The 11,741-nt window shown below is 45.4% G+C and overlaps 1 long non-coding RNA gene across 1 annotated transcript in view; it reads right to left on the bottom strand.

The window, feature by feature from the left end:
- Positions 1 to 4,734: 4,734 nt before the first annotated feature.
- LOC119043000 (uncharacterized) overlaps positions 4,735 to 11,741 on the bottom strand; it is a 123,184-nt gene continuing 116,177 nt past the window's right edge. Inside the window, exons 4-5 of the long non-coding RNA XR_008392528.1 lie at positions 6,192 to 6,251; positions 4,735 to 5,715 (exon numbers count right to left, since the gene is read on the bottom strand). This is a non-coding gene — a long non-coding RNA (uncharacterized LOC119043000). The remainder of the gene's footprint in view (positions 5,716 to 6,191; positions 6,252 to 11,741) is intronic.

Below are 11,741 nucleotides of genomic sequence, written 5' to 3'. Positions count from 1 at the left end.
CTTTTTGAGGAAGCACCAAACTGGTTTCCAAAGGGCCGTGTCATTTTACTTCTCTACCAATCTCATGGAAGGGTTGCATTACATTCTTTTTTTATTTCTCATAAAAACTGTCTATATGTCTTCTGCCCCTTCAACGTCCTGCCATGCTTCCCTTCCCTTCCATGTTCTTGCCAGACCATATCGTCAAGAGGCTTATTGTTAAACACTGAATGGCTTCATAGTGGGCAAGGGCTCATACTTACTAATTTATTAAACAAACCCTTTGGTAAACCATATTCCAGGCACTGTGCTAAAAGTGTTACAAACATTACTTTGATCAATTCTTATTATATCCCCAAGGAATCAGTACTGTTGATATTTCCCCATTGTGAAGATGACAAAAGTGAAACAGAGAGAGGCTACGGCCAAGGTCACACAGTGAGAGTAAAACAATGATGGACAAAATCCGAGAGATGCCAAGGTAGTAAGAGCAGGAAAAAAAGATTATTTTGAGCCATTTGCTTGGCATGGCAACATGTTTGTCCTTAAGTATTCCCTCTCTCTCTCCTCTTTTTTTAAGCCAAAATGTGTTTATTGGGATGGTGACCCACTTGTCTAACTGGGTGCTTTTAGTGCTGCTTCATTCTGAAGGAGCATCCTTCTGCAAGCCCAGCTGGTCCTCCTGTCGGCCAAAAAAGCAGCCAACACACAAAACTGCCCCTGGTGCGTGGCTAGAGACAGTGGTGATTTACAGCCTCCTGGGTACTTCACACCGACTGGGGCTGTGCACCGAGTGCTCCTTCCTGTTTTCCTTCCCCTGCTCTTCTGCACGGGGGTGAGAGAGAGCCTTAGCAGGGCATGCTGTTGGGCGCAGGCGGTCACCACCAGAACTGCCCTTCAGTACCTTTTTGCTACGACTCTTAATTATCACACTCTTACCTGCAATGAAAATTTTAGTTGTCAGTTGCCTTACTGGTACTTGGTAAAGGAGGAAGATAAGCCAAACTACCATAACTGACTTAACAGGGGATATTAGGAGGAATCTTCCAAACTACAAGTTGGCGTTAGCTCCTTGCTCCTTTCCAGCGATGGCCCAGTGTTGCCGGCAGTCGCACGTTCCAGTGACGTGTAGTCTGTGGAGAGCAGCTGTTGGTAACGAGCCACCCTCCTGTCCACTGGGCTGCAAGGCTCAACCTTCGGGACCCAAGAAGCACATTTAAGTTAAATGGAGGGGGTGAAACCAGAGGTCGGCACCTGAAGGGAACTTACGCTTGAGCTCACTGCCATGAACTCGGTCAGGGTGAGATGCATTCGCTCATATCCCATTCCCTGTGGAGTCCCCAGGCGTCCTCCTTCTGTCCAAGTCCAAGGGGAAAGGAAGTGACTTTCTGTATGAGTTCTTAGTTGTTTCTGAGCACATGGATGAGTGCTCTTTGATAACTCAGGCCGTGTACAGATTCTGGGAAGTGAGACCTACCAGTAATTTCATTAACATTTTCCAGTTCGACTCTTATTTAAGCTGAAAATGCCCAAAAAGCACTCGCTCTGGCTAAAAATATGGCAAAAAAATTGCATCGATCATAAAAATACAGCAGTGTCATATTCACATTAGTATGAATGCATTAAGGAAACTTTGTGCTTCATTTTATAAAGCCTTTTACAAAGGGTTTTTGTATCTCAATGTCCCTTATTTAAAATAGCGTATTTTTAAATTTTAGAGTAGTTTTCGATTTACAGGACAGGTGACTCACATCGAGTTCCCACACCCCCCACACCCAGTTGCCCCCGTTGACATGTGACATTAGTACGGTACACGTCACAACTTATGAATGAATATTGATATATTATTAACTGAAGTCCTTATGGCATTCACACTTCCTTTGTTTTTACCTAACGGCCTTTTTCTTTTCCATGATCCTAGTGAAATTGCACTACGGTTGAAATGAACTCACAGTGTTTGGGGGGAAGTGTGTGCCAAGTCAGTCATTCCAGCCCTGTAGCTCCTGTAGCAGCTTCCAAAGGCTCCCCAGGGTACGGAGGGCCACACACCCACGGAGCATGGCTCCCCCTCCTCCCAGCCCGCTGCGTGGCTGAGGCTCGGTGGCCACCTCGGGCACCTTCTGTTTGCAGCCAGGAGTCTCTGGGATTTTCCCCTCTCTGGCCGGTGCTGGGAGGAGGGAGTACCAAGGGCCCCCGTGTCCTGTGGTCCACTGTGCCACCAGACCTCAGCTCTGGTGCACATGTTTCTCTCCTCCCTGGCTCTGCAGAAGGAGCTTGGTTGGTCTGAGGCAGTGGGTCTTTTGGAATCACCAGGCGAGCTTTCTGAAACACGAATTGCTGACCCTACCCCCAGAGTTTCCGAATCAGTGGGTCTGGGTGGTGCCTGATAATTCGCATCTCTGACAGGTTCCCAGGGGCTGCTTCTACGGGTGGGGGGAGGGGCAAGCACAGTCTGAGGGGCATCCATTTTTCTAAGCCAGTCAGTATTCTCCTGGTGACTGTTAGTCTAGTGATGGGCAGGTGACCTCAGCCTGAGCCAATGGTTCCCTGCCCTGGTTGTACATTACAATTACTTAGGAGCTTCTAAACCTGCTTCCAGCTGGGACCCACCTCAGGCTAATAAATTAATATGGCTAAAGATAAGGCCTCGGTATCAATAATTTTTTTAAAAAGCAAGAAAACAAACAAAATAAAAATGAAATAACAACAATAAATAATTCAAGAAGCACTCCCGGTGATTTTAATGTACAGCAGTATTGGAAATCACCAGTAAAGAGTTGATATCAAAGGGAAAGCTCTCTCTTTTCCTTCCCTGCAAACACAGAAAACGGAAACCAGCAGCTCTGCGGCCTCTGGCAGCCACCCAGTCCCCACGAAGGGAGCCGGTCCTGGGGTGAAGCCAACACCTAGAAAGGCAGGCGGTGTGTCAGAAGGACTTGGGACCTTGGCGACATCACTGAGAGCTTATCTACCTATTCCGGGAGAACTGCCCTACCTCTGGACTTCCAGTTATGGAGAGGATACATCATTTTTAAAGTCAATTTAAGTCACAGTTTTCAGCCACTTGTAGTTGAAAATATTCTAACAGATAACACCAAAGACAGTTGCCAAGTGGCCATAATAATGGGTCTACTCTGAAAGACACCTTGTCTCAGATGTCACCCCTTTCGCACACCCCAGAGGTCTGACTCTATGAAGACAGAGAGCTGTTAGCGGGACAGTTCAAGTGCATCTGCGACTAAGCTCCTCTCCGGCTCCAGACTGTGCGCACATGTCCAGCTCTGAAATTTTACATTGCTTTTGGCTTCCCAGCAAAGCAAAGCAACTGGATAGAAGACCAGGTGTTTTACCTTATGTCTAAAATAGTTAGTTTCCTCTTTCTACCTAAGCAAAAAAATCTCATAATAGTCAAACTACAGGTTATGATTGTACTCTTTATAAACTGTTTTCTCAAACTGCAAATTTGTTTTCATGCAATAATTCCTATTTATATTTATAATAGGAAAATGTTCGTAAAACATAAATATTCAACACTGGGAACTACTTGGAACAAAGTAAATATCTGGCAAATATTTTATTGCAACAAAATTAACGCTGTGGGTTACAAAACCAAATGTAGAGTCCCTTGTTGAGAGACAGACCCCAAGATGTTATTAGTGATTGTTTCTAGCCCTGGCTAATGTGGCTCAGTGGACTGAGTGCCAGCCTGCAAACCTAAGGGTCGTTGGTTTAATTCCCAGTCTAGGGCACATGCCTGGGTTGTGGGTCAGGTCCCCAGTAGGGGGCGCGTGAGAGGCAAGCACACATTGATGTGTCTCCCTCCCTTCCCCTCTCTAAAAATAAGTAAATAAAATTTAAAAAGAAATTACTGTTTCTGGTTGAGTGGGACTATGACAGTTTTTAATGTTCTGTTTGTATGTATTTTCTAATTATTTTCTAATGGATACATATTGCCTTTGTAGTAAAAAATAAATGTACCTTTTTTAAAAGAATATGGGATTCATTGGCTTGTTGGCACTGAGCACCATTCCTGCCGCTGTGTGTACTGTTAGAGGGGGCTGGAATCCTGTGACTTGCATTTCCCAGACGCCTTTGCCAACTGGCCCAGTTAGATGCTGCCAGTGTGAAGCACTGGTGGGAAAACTGGACGGAATGAAGGAGAGACCCTTTGTTTTAAAGCTTCTGGCAGTGGTGGTGGCAGCGATGTGGGCTCCAGGAGCCATCAGCAGTTCCAGCAACAGCATCAGTGGCTGGGGCAGCGCCAGTTCCAAGAGCATCAGCAGCTTCACACAGTGTCAGATGCCAGACATTTCTGGGCTGATAACATCACCACCACTTTTTTCCCTCCAGCTTTAGGAGTGGTCCTGCCTTCCTGCAGGTGCTCATCTCTAGGCTAGCACACCTTCCTCTCTCTGTTTCTCCAAACTTTGCAACAGTCTTGTAACTACTAGTACTGAAAAGTACTACTAGTACTGGAATGTTGGGAAAACATTCTAACAGATAACCTAATTTCCTTAGGATATATTCCCTCCGTTTGAAATAGCTGGTTTGTTTTCCCAACTCGACACTGACTGATACCTGTACCTGAGTCAGTTCCTAAATCGAATTCACCAACGACAACTCCTCCCAATTCTGCTGCCTCTTGTAACTCCAACCCCCCCTTCTCCCAGTCTCCACTGCCCCCACCAGCCCTGACCACCAGCCCCTCCATGTGGATTATGCAACAGCCTTCTCTCAAGTGTCCCTACCCTCACACTTGCCCGGCATCAGTCTACACAGAAGCCAGAGCAACCTTCCTTAGGCATAAATAACATGGCATCACTCTCCTTTGAGAAGCCTCCGCACTTGAAATCCAAACTCACCAACGTGGCCCACGAGGCCCCAGGGGCCAGCTTGTCACTGTGCCATGTTCTCCACTCACTGTGCCCCAGTCACACTGTTTTTCCTTAAGTTCTTGAAACAGAGAAGCTCTTTCCTACTTCAGTGACGCTGCATGTGGCACCTACACCTTGAAATACACTTTTCCCTACCCTTCATAAAGTAGCTTCTTCCGATCATTTCAACATGTTATTCTTCAAAAAAGCCCTCCTCACTCCCCTACAAAAAGTGGGCATTCTCATCTCAGCTCCTGGTGTTTTTTCTTCACAGTGCCTATCAAAATTGGCTTTTTCTTGGTTCGTTTTATGTCTATTTCTCCCCGAAATAGTCAGAGGGCAAGGACGTGTTCATAGTATTTCCAGCGCCCGGCACACTGCCTGACACAAATCAGATGTTTGTTATACACAGAAATCAAGGAAATCAGATTTACTTTCATACACTTTTGATTGTTGGATATTTAAAAAGCCAAAGTTAATGAAAATCTAAAAAATACAAAGAAAAGAATTTTTAGAAAAACAGACCAAATTGATAAAAGATAGAGCTAAAAAATCTTCCCATGACATAGTAGCAAAATGTTCTCCCAAATACAATTTGGTCCAAATTCTTCTATTGACAAATTTGCATTTGCCTAAATTGATTCAACTCCATTAGCTAAAACTGACTCAGGCATCCAGGCTGGGGGTCCTGAGTCACTTCTGAGGCCGTGTGTGCCACAAGCGGAGTATCGCTCAGGATTAGGTCTCATTCTTGCAACACTTTTAGCTCTTGCGTTCTTGTATCTTTCAGTCAAGCATGCATTCATTGAGTCAGTAAGGCAGTCGATAAATATTTTCTTGCATGCCTTCCACATGCCAGGCACTGTAAAAGGTGTACATAAATAAACGCAATGATTTTGGGTCATCATTAAGTGCTGTAAGAAAATATGACCGTGGAATGCGGTAAGTGCTAGAGGGGCACCACCACGTCACTGGTTGGAGAAACCTTGGCTGAGAAGGTAACCATGGACCTGAGGGCACAGTTGCTAACCAGGACCCACATCTCATTCCGGATGCACACAGTGACTTTGCAGCTGTGTGGAGAATGGTTGGGATGAGCATGGGCATGGCAGAGACCAGGTAGCAGCTCTGATGCAAGCTGAGGTGAGACTCTGGGGCATGGACTTGTGTGGGAGCAGAAAGCATCAAGTCGCCTGAAGGGCCAGTCCCTCCACAGTTCCAGCAACATAGGCTTACTTTTCTCCTAAAGGGGCTTTAGTTGTCCTTCTGCACAGTGTGCGGCTCTTTTCCGGAGAAAGGGATGCCTTTGGAACCTTCCCATCCAATTAGTCGTCTTACCTGAGAAGTCTTTGAAGTGCTTCTGCCCAACAGCAGGCCTTAGCAGGAAATTCCGGAAGTCTGGGGAAAGAAAAGGGGGCCATGTAATTAATCTGACATGCTCAGTGACAGAAAGTAGCCTCCCAGGGTGAACAGCTCATAAATTCCTAACTGGGCAGATCACGGTGGATAGTGATGGCCCTAGCCTATAACGTTCCTGGTAGAAGTGTTATCTTTGCTTTAAGCAAGCCCTGTCCATCTTGTGCATCTGAGTTAATACACCTTTGAAATGCCAGACGCCTTGCAGGTATAAGCCCCCTCAAGGGAGCACATTATCTGGCTGCCCACACACCGTCCCTATTTCTTGCAAATGTGAAATGTTAACTGTCTTGTAATCCAATCACATAAATTCATACCCCCCTTGCTTTCTCCCACCTCCTTAATCTACTTCCAATGGATTTTCATGCAGTCTTCCTAATGTTCCCTTATTTAATTCCAAATGCGTAAAAAGAACTGCAAAACTGCCATTGTCAGGAGCATCTTCTCGGACCACTGAGATGTTGCTTCCACGCATGTCCTCAGTTTGGCTCACATAAACCCTTCTATGTTGACAGTTTGACAGCCCATTTAAGTCCCAAATGTGTAGAAAGTCCCCTGGGCCTCTGCCAGCCATCAGAGCCATGAGGTGCACACGATGGTTGGCAATGTCATTCTCCAGCTTCCCCTGGTGACAAGCCGGCGGGAACCTGGGGAGGTGAGAGGTGGAGTCCTGGGGCAGTGCTCTCTGCCCCTTAATACAGGGCAGAGTCTTCTGGGTGCCTCCCTGGGTGAGCTTTCCTGCTCGAGAGCTGAGACTGGGTCTGAAGTGAGCCTGTGTCACTTCATTGTGACCCACAGGAACGTGGCCCCTTTCCGGTAACTGGAAAGCTCTGAGTCTGCCAGCTGTGTGGTGCCTGGCTGGTTTTGAGACATCCGTTTTCTGCCACTGGGAAGGGAAGTGGGGAGGGGCTGCGGACAGTGACGGAGGCTGGAGTTTCTGACAGAATTTTCTTGACTGATGGAAAATGGCTGGTTTTAAACCACATCTCTCTTGTTCACTCTTGCTATATAATTGTATGTATGGTTCAGTTTCATTTTATTTTGCTTTTTAATTTTATCCTCACCAGGGGACATTTTTTTCCATTGCTTTTAGAGATAGAGAGGAAGGGAAAGATAGAAACATTGATGTGAGAGAGAAGCATCCTAGGCCCTGGGACAGGGGATCGGGGATTGAGGATCCAACCCACAACCCAAGCATGTGCCTGACCAGGAATCAAACCTGCAGGCTTTTAACGGGATGACACTCCAACCGAGCCACACCAGCCAGGGCTCAGTTCAACTTTTAAAAAATAAATTGCTTTCCTCTAGTCATGGAGTTGGAATTTCCCATGTGAAAGTACCCGAAGTAGCCTTTGCTTTATAAGTCTGAAAGCAAATCAGGTGAACACCGAACCTGAGTCACCACAAAATAATGCGGATAGCAAAAAGAAAGGTTTATGGTGTTCCTAGTTATTTTTTGTTTTGAGGAAGGGAGGAAGGGAGGGAGGAAAGGAGAAAGATTTGAGAGAGTACATGGAATAAAATGGAGCTACCCCTCAGTCTGCCCCCTATTTTTCAAAGTTCCCTGCCTCCTTTATTTTTTTTAAATTGTAGGGTTTTTTAAAGCAATATAACTTCACTTCTTGACTTATATATCAGTAACCTTTCCTGCCAGCCTGGTTTACTCCCCACCCTCCTCAGAATTTCTATAACTGCTCCTCCTGCTGACCCCCCCCCCACACACACACACACCCTGAAACAGCTTGTATTTGAAACTGGCAAAAGGGAGACAAACAGAAAGCGAAAGAAAGCCCGGGTGATATTTAAAAGCTAAGAACTGTTTAGAGGCTGTCTGTCTCCAAGAAGACTGATCAGCTTAGAATATGACCTGGAAACTTCAGGACAGTGCCATCTTCTTAAACATAACAACACAGCTGTGCTTCAAACCAGAGGTCAGAAATGCCAGGGAGAAGCAGCAGCTCGAGCCGGGATGGCTGGCTGTGAGAACTAGGCTGACCGAGGCAGAGGGCGCCGTGAAGTGGGGGAGGGCCACAGGGACTGGGCTACAGAGGTCAGTTAGTCTTCATCTGAGAGTAGAGTGGCTGGGAGCCTGAGGGAGAAGGTGTGAGGGATGGGGTCTGTGCAGGCTTGGGGTTCGTGGGTTGAGCACAGAGTGATGTGAATCTCAAAGGGGTAGAACATATGAGAATCACCCGTGGAGCTTTTCCCTCACATCCTCCTCATGCTCCTTCATCTCCCCTCACTGCAGTATGAGCCTCTGTTACTAACAGGAATGCGTCCATCTCCCAGGTGTATTGGGGCCCAGAGTGTATGTGGATTTCGTGAAGCCTGAAGCTGATACCATTGCAGGGGCCCTTTTTAAGGAAACATGACAAAACGGCAAATGTAAAATGCCTGCAACCCAATGCAAAATGCACTCAGAGCACTCCAGTGCCGCAAACAAATCTGTCTCATTCTGACTGATACTGTTTGTGTGAATGCACTATAACTTACTTATCCATTCCGCTACTAATATACCCATATATTGTTTCCAGGCTCTTGCTATTATGTAAAATACCGCCAAGAGTGCATTTGTACATATATTAATTGCCACACTTGAAAGCGTATCTGTGGGGCAAATTTCTAGAAGTAAAAATCACTGGGTGAGAGGGTTTGTGTGTTTGTAATTTTGATAAATATTATCACATTACTGTCTGTAGAACTTGTTCCAGTTTACACTCTTATCAGCAGGATATAAGGGCACTTGGTTCCCATACCCTTGCTGATACAATATCGTTATTGTTATATTTTTGTTTATCTGACAGATAAAACACTCTTTCTCTCTCTCCCACACCCCACCCAACATTGAAATTTAAGTACTTTTTCATATGTTTGAGCCACGTATGTAGGTTGCTTGTTTGGTCAATGGTTTATATCCTTTGCCCATTTTGTTTTCATAGACCAATAACCCAATTGTTCTCTTTCCTATTGAACTGTAAAAAACCTTTATATTTTAAGGAAATTAGCCCTGTAATATTAATATGTAAATATTCTTCCCAGTTTTTTGTTTTTTAATCTTTGACTTGGGTTGTAGGGCCTTTGCTATAAGATTTTTATTAATGTCATCAAATCTACCCTCCTGCAGAGGCTTATATCAGCCATGGTGGTCAGGAAAGGCTCCTCCAGAAAGACGACAGCACAAGCTGAAACCTGAAAAGCTCACGTGCATCTGTTTGTGCGCATGTCTCATGCAAGGAGCAGGAGACGAGGGCTGTGGTCGGCAGGCTCTCCGGCAGCAATGTGCTGGGTGTGTTAGAGGAACTGAGAGGAAGCCCAGGGAACACAGCGCACAAAAAGTGCCAGAGCTGGATGCAGCGCAAATCAGGAAGCTTCCGAAAGCCAGGGAAAGAAGCATGGGTTAGCTTCGGGCCCCAGAGGGGACCTAAAATCAATGGAGAAAAACAATAGGAAGGCCATTCTAATAATTATCACTGTCCAACATGGAATGGGCTCCAGGATTCATCGGCAGTTCTGTCCCTGGAACACTTCGGGCAGAAGTTAACGCCAATGGGCGGAAATGCCAGGGAAACTCAAGCATTAGATGGGAGTTAGACCTGGTGACGTTTGTTGCATATACCCCTGCTTTTCTCTTTCCTCATGGTTTCTCTCCTCCTCTTCTGTTCGTATATTTTCATTTCTCCCTTCCCTTCCTTCTTTCCTCCCTCCCTCCCTGCCTCCCCTTCCTTTCTCCCTACCTCTCTCTGTCTTTCTTATATCATTTTCCATGTGATATCACGGCTAATGGTTTATTCTTGGCTCCTCTGATAGCATTAAAGGCCAAGGTGACACCGCGTTTACATGGAAATAACTTCCTATTTTCAGCGATACCTGTTTATAGTTGTGCCATACATATACCTGGCACTGGAACTCTCTCTGACCCAGGAGTCCCTGGGGGCAGAAACTACATCTTTTCCCTCCTGTGTTTTCTCCTGGTGCAGAAACATGGATCCAGTAGGCGCTCAGTACACAGGTGATGTTGATATGCACTCGCAGGCTGGTTCTGCAAAATGGCTAATTGCAGATAGTGCGGTTTCCTCTTAACAGTTGAAACCTAGGAACAGCGAGAACAATGACTGGTCCAAGGAGTCAGGACAGGAAATGAAGTTGAGGTAAGCCACAGTCATGGGTGGGGCCAGGTCAGAATGCAGTGGAGAAGGTGCCGAGAGTCAAGAAAAGACAGAAAACGTCCATGAGATTTCTAGCATAGGAACCCCTTCAAACTATAGGCTGACACTGTCATACCATACTATACTTAGAGAGTCACTACGGTAGGATCTGAACTTGAGATGGGAAGAAAAACAGACAGAGAGGACTGAGCAGGCTGCTGTCAGAACCTGGCCAGCGTGGAAGCAGCCGGCAGGGCAGCCGGGGAGGAGGGATAGAGATGAGTCCACAGCAGGGAGAGTCTTTGCTAGGCCAGGAACTCCTAAGTGCTTTACATCTCTTGCCTCATTGAATTTCACAGCCACTCTGAAAGTTAGAAATTATTATCCTAGTTTCACACTTATGGAAATTGAGGCTGAGAAAAGTTGAGGGACTTCCCCAAAGTCACAGAGCTGGTAGGTGATGGCACTGGGATTTAACCCAGTCTGATTCGAGGACCTCCCTCTTTCACTCCATCCGGAACAGCAGTGAAGTTCCCCTGTTTTGCACAGATGCTGGCTGGGCAGCCCAGGAGAGGTGGGAGGTCTCAGGCGAGCATAGGATGTGTCTTCAGCCAGATGACCTGGGCCAGCAGACACGCTCTGCTTTTGGCAGAAGCAAAGGAAAGAGAACCACAGTGACTACTTTGCTTGGCTTCTTTCCCTAGCTAAGTCAACATCGTGGTTGGTCGAGGGTCATATTTAACCAAATAATATGTTAGTGTTTTGTTTCCTCAAAGAAAGACACCAATGTACTTAGTTTGGATGCACCCATTTATTTCCAATTTCTTATTTTCCTGAGGACACATTCTCTTGGCACATCTTTCTTCTATATGTAGCAATGACACTAATTTGGAATTGCAATCCTACATGCAGAGGGACAGCACCCAATAGAAAAATAAATACTAAAATGCTTTTTTTAAATCTAAAACTAACATAACATTGTACATCAACTATAATTGAAAAATAAAATTATTTTAAAAAATAACAATTGAAGAGTAAATTGCTTTTCTTTTTACCCACCATGAATATAGTTGGAGATGGAAGCAGTCCTGTTTCAAACACACTGCTGTACAATTAGACACCAAGAATCCTAAATTTTATGATTTACTCACTGTTTACATTACAAAATGTATTGAATGCAAGAACAAAGGCAAACATTTGCACATGGGGAACAGGGGTAAACAACCCAAAATATACCAGAAAGCAGGAATTAATTTTTTGCTTCTTAAGAAATTGATGAACCCATTCCACACAAGTCCTTGCCTGCCATATATTTTCCTTATCTATG

The sequence above is a fragment of the Artibeus jamaicensis genome, unplaced genomic scaffold (assembly GCF_021234435.1).
Source record: "Artibeus jamaicensis isolate MK-2021 breed Jamaican fruit bat unplaced genomic scaffold, CSHL_Jam_final contig_588, whole genome shotgun sequence".
Classification (NCBI taxonomy): domain Eukaryota; kingdom Metazoa; phylum Chordata; class Mammalia; order Chiroptera; family Phyllostomidae; genus Artibeus; species Artibeus jamaicensis.
Note: the sequence above shows the minus strand (reverse complement) of the source record. Positions and strands in the feature narration are given on the sequence as shown.